Here is a 20,987-nt window from a genome sequence, read left to right as displayed (position 1 = left end):
CCTTGGTGCATGAGCTGGCTGTTTGGAACCTTGAGCTTACACAGGGACACATGCTCAGCCTGGAAGGAGGGGACTGGACCTGCCTGTACTGAATCCACCAGGTTTAAATGAGTCCCCAGGGGTGTCTTGATCCTGGAGGACATGGGAATGGAGGGGAGGGACTGGGGGGAAGGTGGGGATGGGGTTGGGAGGGGGAGGACAGGGGAACCCATGGGTGATGTATAAAATTAAAACACATAATAAAAAATAAAAAATGATAATAGTTTTAAAGACATAAAGGAATCATAGGAAACAGCTGAGGTTTGCAAATGTATGGTAGCGCTAGAGTTCCAAAAAGAGTCTAGTTGCAATGGTGGACTTTAGCAGTTTTAAAAAAATGCCAGTGCCAGGTGATGATCACCTGAAGCACCATAATAAAATAACACAGGCAGGCTATGTATGTGCTGCCAAAGGTAACGTCAAAGAAATCATCAAAGTCTCTAGGTAAAAGAACCAAAAGGAGCTGAGTGTTGGTGGCTCATGCCTTTAATCCCAGCACTTGGGAGGCAGAGGCAAGCGGATCTCTGTGAGTTCGAGGCCAGCCTGGGCTACCAAGTGAGTTCCAGGAAAGGTGCAAAAGCTACACAGAGAAACCCTATCTTGAAAAAAAGAAAAGAAACAAAAGAATAATAAACGAATCCCATATATTGAACTCTGGAATTGTTTGCACTTTGGAGCTTGGTTTTACTTTATACAGATTGTGATGATGCCATGTTTTCTCCCCCTTAAAGTAAAAGAAGATACTTTATCATTGATATTACAGAAAACATTTGAGAGATCTTAATCTTTTAAGAACAGTTTTTAAAAATACAAAAGTTCATAAGACTATAGGACATTTTCAGATTATAAAATGCTCTATATTGTTAATGTTTGGACTTAAAATAAAAGGCTAAAAATTAGGGTCACAGCCATAAGCTCCAAATGCTAACCAGAAACTGGGATGTTCATTTCTTGTGATGCAGCAAGACAATGACCTAAGCAGTCTGGCAAAGGGCTTGAAATAGCTTCTGACTCCATGAGTCTTCACCCTTTGAAAGTTAAAAAATCTTTTTACAGGGCTGGGCTAGGACCACCTGTATGTCAGATGTTTGCATTGAGATTCAACAACGGCAAAACTCCAGTTATAAAGTAACATTGAGATAGTTGAAAACCAATGACTTAAAAAGTGTTTCTCCTTACCCAAGGTACGTTCAGGCTTAAGAATGTTGTCTAGTCTCCTTGTATTTGCTAAGTTTGTTAAGCTTAAGTTATTTGGATAAACTTATACATATATATGTTTTATATTGATATTTTGTTTTGGTTTCTTTACTGAACCCATATTTGATGCTAGAAGAGCTTCAACTTAAAAGCATTGTTTTTAGGCTACTGATTGTAGACTGTTATAGAACATAAATAGTCAGTCAGGGTAAAAAAGTACTGATGTAATATTACAGGGATAAGTTTACTCATTTACTCAGTCCCTTGCATATGATTTCAGGGTTGAGCTTGAAACAAGTAACTAGAAACAAAGTTTGTCTATTCAGATATACCTGGACAGCCCTCATACTTCAGAGATCTGCAGAATATGGCATTTAAATGTTGATCTAAAAGCTTATTATATCAGACAGGCTTCCAGATCCTAGCAGTGACCCAAGGTCTCCAAAGAAGATTACGTACAAGGCACCACAATGTCTCTGCATGGATTATAGCTACACTGACCACAGGGTAAGTATGCCCAGCTTACCTGAGAGCTCAGAGACTCTCAGCCTCTGCTCTAGGAGATCTGAAGGTAAAAGAGCGCAGTCCTGGAGGTGCTCTGTCAGATGCATCATCTCTTCCCACCCAGCTTCACCCTCGTCTCCTCTTCCACACAATTGGGGAGCTGGAGCCCTCCTTCTCCCCCAGTGCTGAGCCCCAGATTGGGCCTGAGGAGGCCATGGAGAGGCTGCAGGAGATGGAGAAGATTATTGCCGAGCTGAATGAGACTTGGGAGGAGAAGCTTCGTAAGACAGAAACCCTGACAATGGAGAGAGAAGTGTTGCTGGCTGAGATGGATGTGGCTATCTGAGAGGATGGTGGTTCTGTGGGTGTCTTCTCTCCAAAAAAAGACTCCCCACCTGGTAAATCTGAATGAGGACCCCTCAATGTCTGAGTGTCTTCTCTACCACATCAAAGATGGTGTCACCAGGGTTGGTCAGGTAGATGTGGACATCAAGTTGACTGGATAGTTCATCTGGGAGCAACATTGTCTCTTCTGAAGCATCCCCCAGCCTGATGGAGAAGTGATGGTCACATTGGAGCCTTGTGAAGGAATTGAGACCTATGTCAATGGGAAGCTTGTGATGGAGCTGCTGGTGCTGAAGTCAGGAAACAGGATCGTAATGGGCCTGATGCTGGAAGAAGATTGATGCTATGGAGACCTGGGTATGGATTGGTCCCTAAAATTTACAGGATTGGAAGCTTTTTGGTCTGCACTCAGATATAGTTTATCCTTCTCAGATCTCTGATAGTACTGATGGTTAGGCTAGCTCTAACTTCGTCAGCGTGGCAGCATCAGAAAACCAGATCCTTCTGCAAGGCTATAGCTAGCTTGTTAGCTCACTTTTAGGAAAATGTTCTAAAATATAAAAGTGTAAGTAAGTCATAATGGTTCAGATATAGAGAAGCTTATGTTTCAGATTGCTCTCCTGTTCTATGATGTAACAGTTCAGAGCTTACCATTTGAAAGTCCTGATAAGCTGATAGATCAGTGACTACTTACTGTTCAGCCACAGATTTATTTTAGATGTCATCTAAATGTATCTAAATGTAAACCTAAAAATGCTTCTCATCAGGTCAAAAATCTCTGTCCAATTTGTACTTGGCTTTCTGAACAGAAGGACAATGCACAAGCTTTTAACCCAAATCTTGTTGGGACTCAAAGGTATGAGTCCACTTGTACTGTTTTTCCTGCTTTGTCTACAATATGGATGCCAGTACAGATTGGTGATACTGATGTATCTAAACTTTTTATGTCATTTTGTAAGTAGGCCTCAAAGGATCCAAAGAGTCATAAAACCTAGACCCACTTCACAGAGGTCAAAACAACCCCAGATAAGTATTACTAAAGATGTTATTTTTCCTCTCTCCTGGTCTTGGGACTCTTGCTTTTCCCAGTTACTAAGGGTATGGACCTAAGGGTTCCAAATAAGTTGATAAATTTTAACTTCTGTTCCTAGTTTAAATTTGTCTCAACAGATTTCTACTTGGCTGGCAGACACCTCCAAGTTTCAGTTGCTGACTCCACTGCTCCAGACGACTGTGAGCTCTGGACTTGCTAAAAGCCGATGTGGACCAGCCCAGCCAAGGTGATTGTTCCTTGTCTCTACAGAGTCAGAGAGCCACACATTTCTGACAATTGCCCCATTGCCAAGCCCTTGACTAGCCTTTCAGCTTTTTGGGGACCTGACAACGGCACCCCAATGCCATCTTGAAGCAGTTCCAGAAGAGAATACGTCGTCCCATGTTCCCTGTTCAGAAAAGGCTGAAATGCTGGGTCAAAAGGAAACTCCCTGGCATAGAGACAAGATGGCTAACTATACACGGCCATTATTAGAGAGGGAGACTTAGAAGCTAATTGCCCAAAACCCATGATTGGGTTTCATTAGGCACATGAGAAGGGGGAAATGTGAGACCAAAATGAGCCATCTTAGAAATAAGGCCAAAATGTTTTCACCCTAAACATAAGGCCCAAGATTTCTCCTTTTAGGTATAGGCCATGAGTTACTAAAACCAGTCAGTCCAGATTCCAGAAACGAGGAAGTGTAAAAGTACAGAGTCACAAGGTAGTCATGAGGTAATGACTGCCGGACTATAGAATGTCCTCTCCCTGGTTCCCTAGGTAACTGACCATAAAAATGTCCCCACCTGAAGGCAGCCAATGAGAGATGGTGGTGGGCAACCACTCCCTTAGAAGTAAAGATTAAGCCATGATTTCTAGGAAGTTCCTAGAAGCGAGCCAATCAGAATTGTACCCATACTAGCACCCCAAATGATGTAACCTTGTGGGTTTTTTCCTTTAAAAACTGAGCTTGCACAGAGGCAGACACTTCCTCCAGCCTCCACTGTGTTGGATCTGCTGGATGAAGTCACTGCCTAGGCTTGTATTGCTTTCGGATATCCCAAATTAAATCTTGCTTTTGCATTCCGACATGCTCATCTTCTGTGCTCTTTCTGAGGGTCATGATCTGGGCACAACAGGGGCACCAGCAGACCCTCTCCTGAGGTTCCAGCCCCTCCTTCCTGCACATCTCTCACAGCTGCATGTAATTCTGTCCCCACTGTGGTCTCAGGAGATGCTTTAGAATATACACAGTGTGGAAGGCTATCTGAAGAGGAAACACCATCTATGAAGTATGGGGAAATTGAGATCGACGTTAGAGACACCTTTTGGTGGAGTAGCTATTGTGGGTTCACCCCTGCTCCTATAAGGAACCCCTCATCCAAGCAGTGTAAAGATAACACACTTATTAGTTCTCCAAGTGTGACTCTGGGGCAATTCTACACTGGTCTGTGTTGGTTAAGGCGGTGTTGCTTGTGGCTGTCTGCCACCTGCAGCGGCCATGCTGATGGAAGAGACTGCTGAAGGAGAGTCACAAGCCATAGTTACCTTTTTAGAGCTTTGTTGATTGAGCATTCCTTGGGTATATGCCCAAGAGTGCTACACCTGGGTCTTGGGGAGATGGATTCCCAATTTTCTAAGGAAGCGCCATATTGATTTCCAAAGTGGCTGTACAAGCTTGCATTCCTACCAGCAGTGGAGGAGAGTTCCCCTTGCTCCACATCCTCTCCAGCATAAGCTGTCTTCTGTGTCTTTGATCTTAGCCACTCTGACAGGTGTAAGGTGGTATCTCAGAGTCGTTTTGATTTGCATTTCCCAGATAATTAGGGATGTTGAGCAATTCCTTAAATGTCTTTCAGCCATTTGAACTTCCTCTGTGGAGAATTCTCTGTTTAGTTCTATAGCTCATTTCTTAATTGGACTGTTGGGCATTTTGATGTCTAATTTCTTGAGTTCTTTCTATATTCTAGATATCAGCCCTCTGTCAGATGTGGGGTTGGTGAAGACCTTTTCCCATTCTGTAGGCTGTCGCTTTCTCTTGTTGACTGTTTCCTTTGCTCTACAAAAACTTTATTGAGAGACAGAAGGAGAGAGGGAGAGAGGAAGAGACAGAGAGAGGGAGAGAGAGAGAGAGAGAGAGAGAGAGAGAGAGAGAGAGAGAAACAGAGAAACAGAGAGACCACGTGGAGGGAAGAGAGCAGAAAGAAAAAAAGGAGACACACAGAATCCTGCCCGCCTAGGCTGATGATGTAATTAAGGACAGAACCCTTACAGTCTGTCCTTGGTGGAGTATCAAAGGTGAGTGGATGTGTTTTTGAGTCCTGAGGGAAAGTTCACAAAGAGACTCATGGGAGGCTAGGGACACCCTACTGTGCTCAGCACTGGGCCCTTTGTAACAGACATCTGGGGGGCATAACACACTTAGAATGGAGGACATAGGCATGTCTGACTCCCAGATCCTCCATGAACAGAACTATCTGGCAGCCCAGCCCATGGGCATGCTCATCCTGTTTCTCTGAGATTCCCCCTCCTTCCCCTCCTCCAGGGAGCACTCCACTGTGGCTGGCAATGGGCAGCTGGCATTGCACAAGGGGCTGGGGGCTGGATGATTGACTTTGCACTGCACATATTTCAGGTCATGGCAGGTGGACCTTCAGATACCTCATCCTTCCTGATGGTGAAGTTCATCACCTGATTAACACAGAGACAGAACCCATTTAACTGTTTCTGACACACAGAGACTGTGGATTTATTGAAAAAAAGAGGAAAGGGGAAGCGTGGGTAATAAGCACTGTCTCCTCTTGGCATCAGAAGTTCAGTGGGCTGCTGCAGAAGCTGGTAGGATACAGCTCCTGATTCCTGTGTGGTCTCCATGGCTCTTCCTTTATGCACTAAGATTCTCTGGACAGCTCACAGGAATCTAGACACACACAGAGAGAGAGGGGCAGGGAACAGTGTGTAACCACTGTCTCACGGAGAAGCTGTGAATAGGAGGGAAGGGGACACAGGAAAATACTCATTTCATTACCATCATAAGATGGTTTGATGATGTCTGTTATTCTCAGGTCAACAAATTCTGTAAAGGTTTCAAACTGCCTCAGAAATCTTGGTTCTTTGACTCGACTCCGACCTGCAGGTCACATTAGAGGACGGTATGATGAGATTGTTAGGCTATAGTCAGCATGGGAATGGAAAGAGGGGGCTGGAAAGAACTCTCACTACAGACAGGTCACTCAGCGGTCATTGGCCCTAATTCAAGCTTGAGATAGGGAAGCTTTAGTCAATAGTCCTAAGCAGGAGGCCAGCCAGGTGAGATTAGTCAGGAGAAAACAGTGTTTGCACCTTTTATGGAACAAATACCACCTGAGCACATGGTCTCTCGTCAAGGATTCTCTGAGAAGGACTTTTCCCTACCCTGCCCTGGTGAGCAGAAGACAGACGCAGAATTCCATGCACAGACACAACCCGAAAATAGAAAAGACCTTCCACAGCCTCCTGCAGCCACTCCTAGAGGACATTGTCATGCTAGGTTGGCATGGGGTGGAAAGTAGAAGAGTGTCCACCAGTGAGTGCAAACATTCCTGCCCTCATTATGCTCCCCACCCTTCCTACCAGAACCCCAGCTCCAAACATATCCCTCAATAGCCTATCTCCTCATCCACGAATACATACTGACTAAAGGCTACCTGTATCCTTGGCTGGTTCAGGGCCCAGGGTGATATCTGACATAGCAGAGGGAGGTGGATTGTAAACTAGGAATACAAAGTTGTGAGCAGCACCATCACCCTTGCAGTCCGTAGCACAATGGGAAGGTGGCCCCGTGGCCAGTAGTGGGTGTTTCAGCCTAGGTCTCTATGTCTGTGCTGAGACAACTTCCAGGACACTGTTAGGATCTCAGGATACAGAGTCTCCAAGGGGCTGAGAGAAGTGGGAGAGGAGGATGGCTGAGTGGGAATGTTGGATTAAGGCAAGGGAAGCCACACAGTGTCACCCAGGCTAAGAAGCATCATGGGGGCAGTTCTAGAGGAATCAGTGCAGGTGAGACGTGTGAGAGCAGGGCACAGCTTGGACACAGATCTTAGGGGCTGTTCTGGTGGCAGCAGAGAGCACGTCTTCCACTGGCACTGAATTTGGAGCCCTGTGTGCTCCTTGGGTCCAATAGTGTCCAGAGATGCCCTGTGTGAATTAGAGTCAGTGTGTGGCACTGCACCAGGAGAGCTCCCTTCTCCAGGATGTGACTGACAACCTGTCTCTCAGTAAGTACACATTTGCCTATTTCCTGGATTCTGTTTAATCTCTTCCATGAGTTTAAATTGTCTGAAAAAAGGCAGAGAGAGATTAGGAGTTTCTCCCTTCTCAATGGGCAGAACTTCCCTTCAACTACTTGTCTCTGATTTGCTTTGATAGGGCGTGTATGCTGTGGACTTCAGGACCTCAGAACTGTCTGTTCAGAGTGGGCCATCACATGTGTAAATGTGTAACAGGGTACTGAGCAGGGCTCTGGTCTTCACACTCTGCATGTCAGGACCCCACCACTGCTACCATAATAACAGCAGTGGCTGCCCAATATACTCAGCAGCAAAAGTACATCAGATTCCTGCTCATATCAGGACCACAACAAGAGCTGACTGAGAGAGAAGGATGGGGTTTAGAGGGATGGGAAATGGACATGGACTGCTGCCCTCAGGAGTGGTCTTGTGAGGGCTAAGGATGCAAGAGGCCAAGAGCTTGCAAACTCTTCTCCAATAGTGTCAGAAATCTCAGGAATGAAGAATGTGTGTGTGTAGATTGCCAAGTCTGAACTAGGGCAAGTGGGGAAGTAAATGGTAACACACTCTGTACCCAGTGCCCCAAAGCGCATGCCCAACTCCCACAAACTCAGAGAAGGGCACATACCCACAAGCATCATCATGTTGTGGTTGAATTCTTGCAGTTTGTCTATGTACTGGATGACACTGACATCCTCTCTCTCCAATAAGAAAATCTGGAAGTAGTGCCTTGACCCTGATAATGAAAAGGAGCCATGTGCTTATCAGATTTCTCTCTAAAGTCTCCATTAGGGGGAATATCTATGAGCACTTACAGGCAAAGTAGAGTCCAGGATATTTTTCATTATAATCCAAGACCTGCTTGAAAACAATACATTCATTGGGGCTCCTGGAACACAAGAGGGAAACATGGTTCTTCTGCAGACATCGGTCCTCTCCTTCCCTGCTCCACCCATGCACTCCAACAGCGAGGGGAACACTTCCCATCCTCCTGACAGGTGAACAAGAAGCTGAAGCCACAGCATACATCTTGACATGGGCACTGTGTCCCTGACCTGCATGCTTCAGGAAGAGAAGAGCAGGTACAGACTCAGAAGAGCTGATGACCAGCCCATGATCAAGGATCAGCACAGGATGGCATCCTGCCCACCCCAGGCTGGCACCCTGCCCACCACAGGCTATTCCTCCTGAGGCCCGGCTCTACCCAGGGTTTCCATAAGATTCTCCAAAGAAGTTCCTGCCCTTAATCCCCACTGGGGTCCTCACTGACCATAGAGTCCAGTGAAGTCCTCAAGGTCCCCAAGGCTCTGTCCCTTTGCATAGATGAGCACAAAGCCCACATTGGCTTCTCCAGAAGCAACCAGATTTATGCTGGGATGCTCCTGGTGCCCCAGTGGTCATGGATTGACTGGATGAAGTCAGAGAACACGTGTGAGGTGGGGGTGAGGAGAACATCCAGTCAAGTGGCAGAGAGGGCTACCTGGGGGCAGGTACTCACGAGATGTTCATCCTGAACTCCAGCTGCCCGATGATGTTTCTGACAAATGTGAAAGGTGGCAATGGACTGGCCTTTATGTTTTCAGGAATAGGCATATTTCCTACCCAGTAGTGTATGTACCACTTTCCTAAAATCTGGAGATGGAAATTATCTGAGTGCGGCTTCAGATCAGGGAATTCAGGGGAAGGGTTCCAGGCTGGACAGATGTAGAAGCAGCGCAGGAGGGGTAGTGAATAGGGACTCAGTGCAGACTGCAGGGTCCTGACACACGGCAGGGTTGGAAGCCACCTCTGTGTCGTCTACATGTAAAGAAGTCACACAGGCTTAGCAGCAATCTCGCAAGAGCCAAATTTCAGGGGACAGGTTCTGAACAGGCTCCTTGCACAGGATCCACATAAGGAGCTGAGGAAAATCACCCAGAGGAGCAAAAGGTGGCCAAGCAGAGAGAGCTCAGAGATGACCAATCATGGGCAGAGGGCACTGCCATGCAGCCACTAAGTAGTGGACCATAGATGACACAGCCACCCTGCTGGGCTGTGACCTGTCCCCGGGTTCCAGTGCCTGCCTTCTTCCCAGTCATGGCTGATTTGCTGATGTTCATCAGTGTTCTTCCACATCTTATCCCCAGTTAGTGCTTGCTGTCCCTGTCAGTACAGTGACACAGCAGCTTCAGGGACCTTGAACATGTGACCCTCAAGCCACCTAAAGGGACCTGCTGCCGATTGTCCTAGCTCCTAACATCCACACTCCCTGGACCCTGTGTCTTCCCTGCCTAGGGCCTCAGGGCCAATTGAAGACCTGGGACGGCTGATCCTTGCCTCTTTGTGAGGTGACCATGAGGATATATATGCCATGGAGGTCTTATGGAAAGGACGGAGAATAGAGCTGAGCTTCCAGTTCTATGAGGTCAAGAGCAGGAGCAGCAGCTGCCCAGCTCCTTGAGTGGGAGAAGAGTGAGGCTGAGGGCCAGGATGGAAAGCTCAGTGAGGTGAGTTGTCACTAGTGGGTCCAAGGTGCCTAAACACCAGGCTCACCTATAGAAACTGTTCTCCTCCAGCTCAGCTTAGATTCCAACAGGAAGGCACCAAAGATAAAGGGAGCTACAGCCACATACCTTTACCCAGCGATGATGGGACCTGGAAGCATGGCTGATGATCTCCAGAGCCTCATGACTTTCATAAAATGCATCATGATTTTTAGTGAATAAGATTTTAAAAAGCTGACACATTGGTATAGGACAAAACAAACAGAAAGAAAACAGCTCAAGAGTAAGCACAAGAAACAGAGATCCACTCATTTGCATACATAGGAATTCCATTAAAAAACGCTAAACTGGAAGCTAAAATATATGCACAAAGGACCTGTAGGATGAAAAGAGAAAAGAAAAAATATGTAAATAAAATTAAATTAAATTAAAAGATATGAAATTTAAAGGAAAGAAAACCTGACAATATATTCTGAAACAAGGACCTCCAAAGTTGCTCTTGAGTCTGTTTTCTGCTGGGCATCTACTGCTGTGCATCCAGTCAATGATCAAGAGTGGTTTGTTTCCCCAGTGAGACTCCCTTAAAGAAAACTGAATTTATGTATGCAAGTCTATCATTTTCTTGTAATGGTATGGTAAAGAAACAGTCTTTTAAGTCAATAACTATTATAGGCCATTCTTTGGGTAGCAGCAGAGAGGGCAAGGGCATCCCAGTCTGTAGGGAGCCCACTGGCTGAATTACTTTATTAATAGCTCTCAGATCTGTCAGCATTCTCCAATTACCAGACTTTTTTTTTAATAACAAATACAGGAGAATACCAAGGGCTGGTAGATTCTTTAATGTGTTGAGCATATAACTGCTCTTGAACCAGCTGTTCTAAAGCTTGTAGTTTCTCTTTTGTCCAAGGCCACTGTCCAACACAGACAGGTTTATTAGTTAGCCATTTTAAAGGTAAGGCAGTTGGTACTTCTGAGAGTTCAACAGCAGTTATGCTGTTTGTGTACAGCCTGAATGGTTGGTGACTGGTTTTTATAGTATGTTATGATATTATTCCTAGAAACATGCATTGGCCTGTATTCCTTTTCTGAGAGTGTAGGAATTTTAATCTGGGTATTCCACTGTTGTAACAGATCTCGGCCCCATAGATTTACTGCTACATTCGTTACATATGGCTTCAGCCTTTCTCTCTGTCCTTTTGGCCCTATGCATTCAACCCATCTTCCACATGACCCCTCCCAGCATTGCTTAGCCCTCTGCAAACAGCACTACATTGTGCACATTATCCTGCATGCAATTATATATAGCATATATAAAATCTTCCTTCCATTGCAAAATAGAAATTCTGAAAACACTCATTTTTGTGGAACTTCTTGGGAACCCAGAATCTAACAGCAGGGGCAACAGGTCCCAGTGTGGTGGAATAGTGACATCCATGTCTTCAACACATCCCTCAGCCTGTGAAGGCCTCCATCCTACAGATAGCATGAAAATGGTATTCAGGAAGGCAGGCCTTAGGGTATAATATAGGGCACCTCATTGATGTCCACCAGGTGATTCCATCAACAGACCTGAGTCTAACATCCAGTCTAGAGTCATGACCATGAACACCCAGATCCCATCCTTAGTCATCCCAAAGCTCTCACCTTGTCAGCAGGGGCATAAATCATGACAGGCCATTCATCTGCTTGCACCACAAAGAACAGGGTCAGAGCCACAGTCAGCAGGAGCAGCTGCATGGTCACCATGGTGCCTCTGTGCTCCTGGCCTCCCTGCAGTATTTATACCCTGCACTGGGTGACACCCCATCTGCACAAAGCCCCCCATCTATGCTATAGGCTGGTTGCACTGTTTTGTTTGGACCTCGTGAATACATGGTTCTAATTACTGTAATTAGTCACCTGCCTGTGCTTTCACTCATTCTCAGGACACCTAGTCAGGAGAGAGAATGTTATCAGTATAGGAAGTGACACCTGAGAACCCAGAGCCTGGAGGATAACAAGGTTCTAGAAGACCCACCCTTCCCATGCCCAGGCCCCATTCCCACCAGAAACTGATCCTCACACACCCACATGGCTCTCCTAGCTTCCAACTCAAAGGACAGCATCTGGCTCCTCTCCATAAAATATCCATAAAATGACCCTGAGTTTTTCCCCCCGCACTTTTTTTGTTTGTTTGTTTTTTGTTTTGTTTTTCGAGACAGGGTTTCCCTGTGTAGCTTTGCGCCTTTTCCTAGAGCTGACTTGGTAGCCCAGGCTGGCCTCGAACTCACAGAGATCTGCCTGTCTCTGCCTCCTGAGTGCTGGGATTAAAGGCGTGAGCCACCACCACCCGGCCTTTCCCCACACTCTTTGAGAAGTGAGTTGTCTCTTCCTCCTGTACCCCGGCTCCTGTGTTGGCTTGCTTTCTGCATTCTATACTGGCTTTCAGTATTTAGGCTGCTGCTTCACAGCCACCTGGCAATTGGTCCCTTAGAATGTACCCCAAATCTTAATTTGCCTGTTCTCAGACCTGATCTGTTCCCTCTTTCTACAAAAGAAGTTTGGAGTCAGGCCTGATAGAGCTCTGTGGGGTCCCCACCTCATTTGTCCTCTGTTCTATGCCAGACCACAGATTAGATGCACTATCTTGCTTCTATGCACATGTGTAGCTGTGTTTGTGTGTGTCTGTGTGTATTGAGTATGCACATGTGTGTCTGTGTACCTGTGTAAGAAGGCACATTAACATTTGTGTCTGCATAGACATGTGTAAAACTGACTCTGCATTTCAGTCTGTGCCTGTTCAAGTGAGTGTGAACTTTTGTGCCTGTATATGTAATCGTGTGTATGCACATTTCTGAGTGTACACAAACACAATACAGTGGTTCTCATGCATGTATTTGTAAGGTTGTGTGTCTGTGTATGACCTATGTCATTGGGAGCATATGGTAGCGATTGTGCTGACACTTCTGTTTCTATGTGAGCACATGTGTATCATGTATGAAAGTCTGCATGTGTGCACATCTCTACTGTGTACAACTGTCTCTCTGTGGGTTTCAATTTCCTGGATGTTCTGAATTGAACCTAAAATGCCCCCCAAGGGATTAGCGGTTTGGACATTTGATCCCAAGCTGGGAGCACTTTGTTGGGAAATGTTGGATGCCAATGGAATCCACCTCTGGGTCAACCCTGAGCACTCTGCTTCCTGATCCACCAAAATGTGAACAAGCTATGGGCCAAGCTTCCAAAGCCATGGTTGAGCTCTTCAGCTACACTACCTTCCCCGCCATCATGGTCAGTATCTCCTGAACCATGAGCCAGACAACCCCCTCCTCCCTTCAGTTGTGTCTGTTGGACTGCTGTCACATCAGCAAGAAGAACTAACACAGGAAATATTACCGTGGAGTTCAATCTGTGCCCTGAGAAGCCTGACCATATGGGTCCTAGGCCTTAGAAATGGGTGCAGAGGAAAGTTGGGAGAGCTGGGAGCCATGGACTAGAGAGCCCCCACAACACTGTACACACAGCTCAACTTATCATTATTCTGGAGATTTCAAAAGAGAGGAATCTGCAGGCAAGAAAAACTGGGCTTCTAAGGTTTAGGAGCTGAATGAAGATGCTCTACAGACCTGGACTAGAGGGCCCTCATGTCACACCAGGGTAAAGATTCAAGCTACATTCTGGTGGCATCTGCCAGTTTGAGTGAATCTGGATTGGACAGTCATAGACTCACTTCTCTGGTGGAGATTTCAAGAGAGCTCAGCAGTCAGGCTGCAGCCTGGTGAGGACACCCTGCACAGATGCACCAGGCTCCTCCATGTTGCAACACTATCAACTTTAAGAATAGGTCTATGTTCTAAATAATCCACTAATTCTCTAGTTAAGTCACTAATTCAAAGTGACTGCCTTGACCTGAGTTACTCATTTTGAGAAAAACGACAGAAAAAAGTGACTCTACATCATGTTTACACATGTTGACATCCTCCCATTCCTCCACAGCTGGAGGGACAAACCGAAGAGAGATTTCTGTGTGACAATAAACAATGACAGAGTCATGTCAGATTATGTCAGCAACACCAGACATGTGAGCTTGTCAATCATCCCAGATGGAACCCTCTCACCCAGGGCTTTAGAAGAAGGAGCACCCCAACACTGAGCTGTGCAGCACGCTGGCTGTCACCTGACACTCTTCAAGAGCTTTTTCCAGTAAAATGGCCACAGTCAAGGGCTCTGCCTCTGTCCCCAGCTGGGTTAGATGCCTTATCTCCCATAGCAGGAAGATGTAACCCATCCTGCCAAATACATTCTTAGTCTTGTGTCTCTGGTCAGGCCAATTCAGACCCCTGACATCTAGAACCTCCTGCACTTTGTCCAGGAGCACCACCAAGAAAGCCAGGGGGAATCCTAGTCTGTCTTCCTTCTCTTCCTGCCCACTTCCCCAACCCTTCTCCTCTGGGAAGATCCTCATAGGACCCAGAGATACCTGACACCATGCACTATAGAGACATAAGGGAGTGCTGTAGTTCCTTATAGAGAGGTGTGGAGGAGGATTAGGGGGTGAGGAAGAAGTATGATGAATCAAGAAGGAAGCTCATTTAATGCCTATAAAAAGCCACTCCAGGGGTGGTGCTCTGGGCTGCTTAGAGTCATAATCATTTGTGATCCAGAACAGAAGGGGAGTCTTTAAAGTCAGCAGGGAAAGGCAGTGGAGGCTGAAATCCTAGAGGTGATGCTGGGATCTCAGGGGCTCCACCCAGCAGAGAGACAGTGGGAGAAAAGTCAGTGCCCCAGGCTGCCCTCAGTGCTCCGTGCCCATGTGTGAGAGGAAGGAAATTAGCTCAGGACAGCAGCATGGCAAGAATGAACAAGGATGCTGTCTGAGTCTTGCACTACCCACATATGGGAAGCTGATCTTGGGAAGGCTTGGGACTGCTATCTCTAAAACATCATACAGCAGAGGTACCCAGGAACATTGGCATCTGGGCATGGCTGAACTAGTCTTCAATGAAACTCATCAGTAAATGCAGTCACTGTGAGCATTGAGGGGTGATGGAAGTGCCAAGGATGAATGTCCTACCTACCTGCAAGCACAAGAAGGCTATGAACAAGAGAGCTTGGGATTGAAGGGTCCTGATGTCCCAGAAATTATATCCATGACAAAAATGTGAACACAAAGACTTTAGGAAGAGAAAGTTCCAGTAGCATGGTGCACACATGTCTGGAGATTCTCTCCTACCTAGGCCCCAGAACACAGGACCTCCTAAAATCCATGATATCCCTAGACCGGGGTTTTCTCAAGAGTGGCTTCCATGCATGGTGTGGCAGAGGTGGGCACATCAGCCTCTTCTCATGCTTCTGCTTAGGAATGAAGATGGTCTCCATGTGGGGGCTCTGGCCCTTTCAACATTTTCAAAGCTCTCTAGAGCTTCCTGGTTTATTAGGGTGGTGCCTTCAGCTAATGCCTGCGAGAAACAGGAGTATAGGGGTCAGAGATAGGGGACTGATGGAACTTCCTTCCTAGCCTGGAGGACTGAGCAGCTGCTGGGGTGGGGAAGGGCAAAGACACCTTCCCAAAGTGTGTGTGCCAGATGCTTGTGGCTTGGAGGGGAGCCCAGCTAAGCAAGGAGAACCAGTGAATACTAACTCCAGATACTCAAAGCAGCTGACCCGGGAGACTCAGGTCACTCCCTTCAGTGTACCTCAGCTTCCTCCTAGGCAGGACTGGGGTGTCAGCAATGACCCCAACTGTAGAAGCCCATCTCACTGGGCTCAGGGCTCCATTCCATACACTGCCATTGGGAAATCTCAACAGCCTTGACCTCCATATAAATTGTAATGACACCAAGTCTCTGCTTGGGGCTGGGCATTACATGCTGGCTCCTGTTTCTGTCCCTGTCCCTCTCCTCTGATAATGTCCCACAGTAATCAGGAGCTTTGTCTGCAATGAGACCTTGACTACAATGGTGATGTTTGTGACATCAGTGCCACTGTGAACAGTCAGCACTTTCTACCTTTCCCTTGACAGAGAGGAAGAATGTGCAACCTCAGATCCTCAGTCCCGGGTTAGGTCAAGAATTTGTGGGTTTTGGATGCTGGTGGATTCTCCCAGGGAAAGAGAGGAAAGCCAGGGTACAAATAATAACTTGACTCCCCATGATGTTTGCTATTCAGATCTGATGCTCCTTCAGCTTCTCCCCACCATAGAGGAGACAGTAATCCTCTGCTGGAAACTTTATGAGACATACCACATAATTGTCCCCATCTGTGGGGGACAGTGACACTACTTCTGAATAAGCCACCTGACCCTTCATAGAAGATCCACAGTGGCCTGGCATCCAGACTGGATTAGCCTTGGCTTCCACAACCTCCAGAGCACCTCACTAGGTTCTCCACCAGAGTTCTCAGGTGAGTCCCCAGCTCCCAAGATCCCAACACACCTGAGAGGTGGCCCTTCCCCAGCCATGATTCACTGGAAGGGCTACAGAAGCCAGACTCACAGAGGTCACAGCTGGAGCAGCTCAGTCTCAAACAGCCCAATTCAGCCCTGCTCTTGACCATGCCAGGGTCTCTCAGTCACCAGCTATGGGACATCACTAGACAGTCCAGGCCTCCTGGGCACAAGTATTTGGTTTCAGCTGTTGTCAACTTTCAGGATGAATGACCCATAGAGCAGAGAATGGACAATAGGGTGAAAAAGAGAACAAGGTTCTCAGGTCCAAGGACACCCCACAGAGTGTCAACCCATGTCACTGTCCTGCAGATTATTGGGATGCAGCTCAGACAGGCTCCACACTCACCGTGCATTGGTAGGCTCATCTGTTATCTTAGGTCAGCACTCACCTCCTACCATGATGCTCTGTGAGGAACACTGCCTGGCTACATGATCCCTTACTGAGAGCAGCCACAGTGTGTGTCCTACATGTACTATGCCAGGAGAGTTCCCAAGGCAAACCTGGCTTTCATGTATGTCATAGACAGGCACCAACTGAACCATCCAAGTCACACATGTCAGCCAGATCTCTGTGCCACACCTCCTGATGGCTGCCCTCTCAACCCATGCTGTATACAGGATAGGGAACTTAGGCTGCCCGACCTGAAGACACTATTTAAGGCCATGGTCCTGCACATTAACTCACACCCTGCACAAGTACTCTCCAGACTTCTTTCTGTCCCTGGAGATATTCAGACCTGCACCATGTCCCCTGTCACCTGTCCTAAGGAGGAAAGTTTCAGTTTGGGAATTTGGGGAAACAAAGGAAACCACAGAATCATGGTCAGGGTCAATGGCTGCCCAGGCACCCACTTCCATGATCAGACACTGCCTGTTACCCAGGTGGGAGACATGTAGATGCAAGTTCCACAAATAGACTCACAGGCTAAGCCACAGATCCGAAGTATATAGAAGTCATATGAAGCCACAGATAGGAGTCATATGGGAGTCATAAAGCCGGGGGATCACACGGGTGTAACACAGACAGCCACAGATCACATGAGAGGAAGCTACAGGTGAGAAATCACAAGGTAGAAGCCTCACAGGTGAAATGTCACACTGATAGGCACTGTATGTGTGAGATTCACTCAGCTGTTAGGATTACAAGGCCAGGCTGTATAAATGGAAGCTAAATGTTGGGAAGTCACAAGGGTGTGAGAGGCACACGTAGCAAGGTCACATATGTAAGCCCACAAAGGGATGTCACTGGCTATGCAGGAAGCCTTCTCCTGGTGCCTTGCGCCACCTGTTGACCATTCCACAAATTCAGTCTCTGCAGGTCTCCAAAGCAGAAATTTACTAGAGGAATTCCCAGAATCTGAGGCCAACCTGCCAACTCTGAAGGACTCTGGGAATGAAACTGTTGTAGAATATTAAGATACGTTACATTTGTTTAATGATGCAAAGATGTGTTGCATTCTTTTCTGTTGCATTCGTTTAATTTACTGTGCCTATCTAAAACACCTGATGGTCTAATAAACAGCTGAATGGCCAATAGTGAGACAGGAGAAAGGATAGGCAGGGGCTGGCAGGCAGAGAATAAATAGGAGAAATCTGTAAGAAGAAAAAAGATAGAGCCAGAGAACAAAGAGAGGAGGATGTTGGGGGCCAGCCACTCAGCCACACAGCCAGTCATGGAGTAAGATTGAAAGTAAGAAATACAGAAGTAAGAAAAGGGAAAAGCCCAGAGGCAAAAGGTAGATGGGATAATTCAAAGTTAAGAAAAGTTGGCAAGAAACAAGCCAAGCTAAGTCCAGGCATTTATAATTAAGAATAAGCCTCCATGTGTGATTTAATTTGGAGCTTGGTGGCAGGCCCCCCAAAAGAGCAAAAACAACCAACAACATGAATCCCTTGACCCCTAAGGCCTTGTGTGGCAGGCAGCTATTCTCCTGTAAGAGGAAGAGGTGAACACTGTGTGGTTCAGCCATCTGCTATTATCCTGTTCCCTTCCCTCCACAAGGTTTCTTTTTCTCACCATTGTACCTACAAGGATGATTGCATGTCTCTCAAATGTGTTTTCAAATCTGCTAAACACTCAAGGGTAGCATGATATCATCTACATAGTGATAACTTTTTACAGAGGATGAGCAGAATAAGAAAGCAAGACCCTGGGCCACCATCTAGGACAAGTAGTGGGGCTGTGGGGATAACCTCTGACAAGCACTTGAAAGTCCATTGCAATCCATTCCAACCAGGAGTCAGCAACTAAGTGGATACTAGAGTGATGTGTTAGCAAGGTCTAACATAGCATACAAAGACCCCATCAACTGTCTCAGTTACTTCCTTATATCAGTGTTGGCTACAACAGCATGAATAGGAGCACCCCTGTTTAGTTATGTGAGTCACACTCATTCTTCCCAAGCTGTCCCACTTCTTTATCCTGGGGTTGTTCCCTCGGGGACTTTGTGTATCTCCCTTTGCTTGATGAACTCAATGAAGCCAGGTCAAGTTGCATGGACATGCCTACCATGCCCAAGAATAGCTTGCTGTGCCTACCAGCTACCAGAAGCCCACTTGCTTGCGGTTCCAGCCACCAGATCCATCTCCATCAGCTATAACCAACTGCTGAAAAGATCTCTGACTGGGCAAATGAACTTCATCCCCAGGAGAGAACGGCACAGAACATATTCCAAGAAGAAAGTTTTCTCCCCTCAGTCATACGTCATCATTTCTACCTGTAACTACTGTATGCCCACCTATGTGGAATGATGCTCATTGCCTCTGACATTTCTGGGTGACACCAGAATCCACTGCACATGACTCCCACATTTACCACACCCAACTACTTCTCACATTAATAAAGACCTACAAATTAGTCATTAAATATAGGACTTTGGTCACCCTGCATGACCTCACCTGAGGACACTTAGACTCTCCATCAGGGAAGTGGCTGTTGTGGATTCCACTGATAAGAGTGTCTCCCTCCACAGCCAGCATGGTGGCTTTCATCACAGCCACTACCGCTCTGTCCAGGTCCTGGTGTCGCTGATGAAATGACCTCTTTCTCAGCTTGGTTAACACAGACCTGCTCGCCCGGTGATGTGGGCACCATTCTCCCCCACCTTCAGTTTTTTCACTGCCACTTTTCCTTGAGTTTTCCTCTTTATTACCCGATGATTCCCATATGGCCTAAGTTTTCAGATCCTGTAAAAGGCACTTTAACAGGTCTGAGTTGTGTCCCCAGCCAAAAGAGGCTCAGGTAATCATGGGAATGAGCTCCTGAAGGAAATCTCCCAGCTGGGATGTTGGTCATACAGCTCTGGGATGTTAGAGATGATGTCCCCTTGGGTGGTAGCCGGAACACACAATCACCCTACATGCTCTTTGCCTGACTCCATTTGCTCCACTGAACACTGAGGGCACAGCTGGAAATGTCACTTCAGAGAGTTTTTCCTTTTACTGTGACTTGGGGAGTGGGCCAGACTTTCAAAGTTCCCAACTCCAACACCTGAATATGAGTATTTTACAGACTTGGAAACTCTTCCTGAACTTAAGACACTCTACAGTGAGTCATTGAGAGTTTGTGGTATTGGCAGAGGGAGACACAGAGCATAATGGAACAGAACAGGGAACAGAAAAAGCAGACCCACAGATGCACAGCCAATGTGTTTGTTCTACAAGAGGAAATGAATCCAAAGGAAAAGAACAGTCTTTTCCACAGTTGGTGTTATAATAACTGGGCACCCACATGGAAAAAATAAAAACACTTATATAAATGTCTCATGAAAATAAACTCAAGCAAAGTGTAGTTGGGTGTGCCTTTAATCCCAGCACGTGTCAAGTGGAGAGTGAAGGATCAGGAGTTCAGGGGCATCCTTGGCTACATAGTGAGTTCAGCATTAACCAAGATATGAGACTTTGCCTCAAAAACAAACTTAAAATGGGTCTTAAACTTAAATATGAAGTGAAAAATCACACAATCAAACAATGCCTAGACAATGCCTGGAAGAAAGTCCAGGTGACTGTGGCAATACTTCCTCAAAAGCACAAGCCGTGAAAGAGGACTAATATGTTGACACCACTGGAATGAAAAACTTCTGATTTGTAAAGGATGCTGTGAACAAGTAATGATATAGTTGAGCTGATACAGTGCTTGCCCAGCATTCATGAAGCCCTGGGTTCAGTCCCTACCACTGCATTGCCCATGTGTGGTGGCACACACTTGCAACCTGAGCACTTGAGAAGTAGAAGCAGAGAGATCAGCAATTCAAGGTCATCCTTGGCTACATAGCTAGTTCAAATCCAGCCTGCAACACACTACAGAAATCGACATTGTAGAGCAAGAGAACTGGTTCCCAAAGGTTGCCTTGGACATCTATATGTCCAAAGTGTTCTCTCTCTCTCTCTCTCTCTCTCTCTCTCTCTCTCTCTCTCTCTCTCTCTCTCTCATATACACATACACACACACACACACACACACACACACACACACACACACACACCACATCACATGTTGTGTTGAAATGGACAGAACCCTGAACACTGACATCATCAATACTGATAAAGAAGGGAGCAACTGGAACCTTCATCTTTGAGGGAATGCAAAATGCTGTAGTCACTGAAGGAGACACTTGGTAGCATCTTACAAAAATGGAATACACTCTTACCCACCTCCTCCCCAACCCACCTATCTCACTCCAAGGTATGAA

This window comes from Onychomys torridus, chromosome 4 (assembly GCF_903995425.1).
Source record: "Onychomys torridus chromosome 4, mOncTor1.1, whole genome shotgun sequence".
In the NCBI taxonomy this organism is placed as follows: Eukaryota; Metazoa; Chordata; class Mammalia; order Rodentia; family Cricetidae; genus Onychomys; species Onychomys torridus.
The sequence above is the reverse complement of the archived record's forward strand: the minus strand, read 5'-3'. Positions refer to the sequence as shown.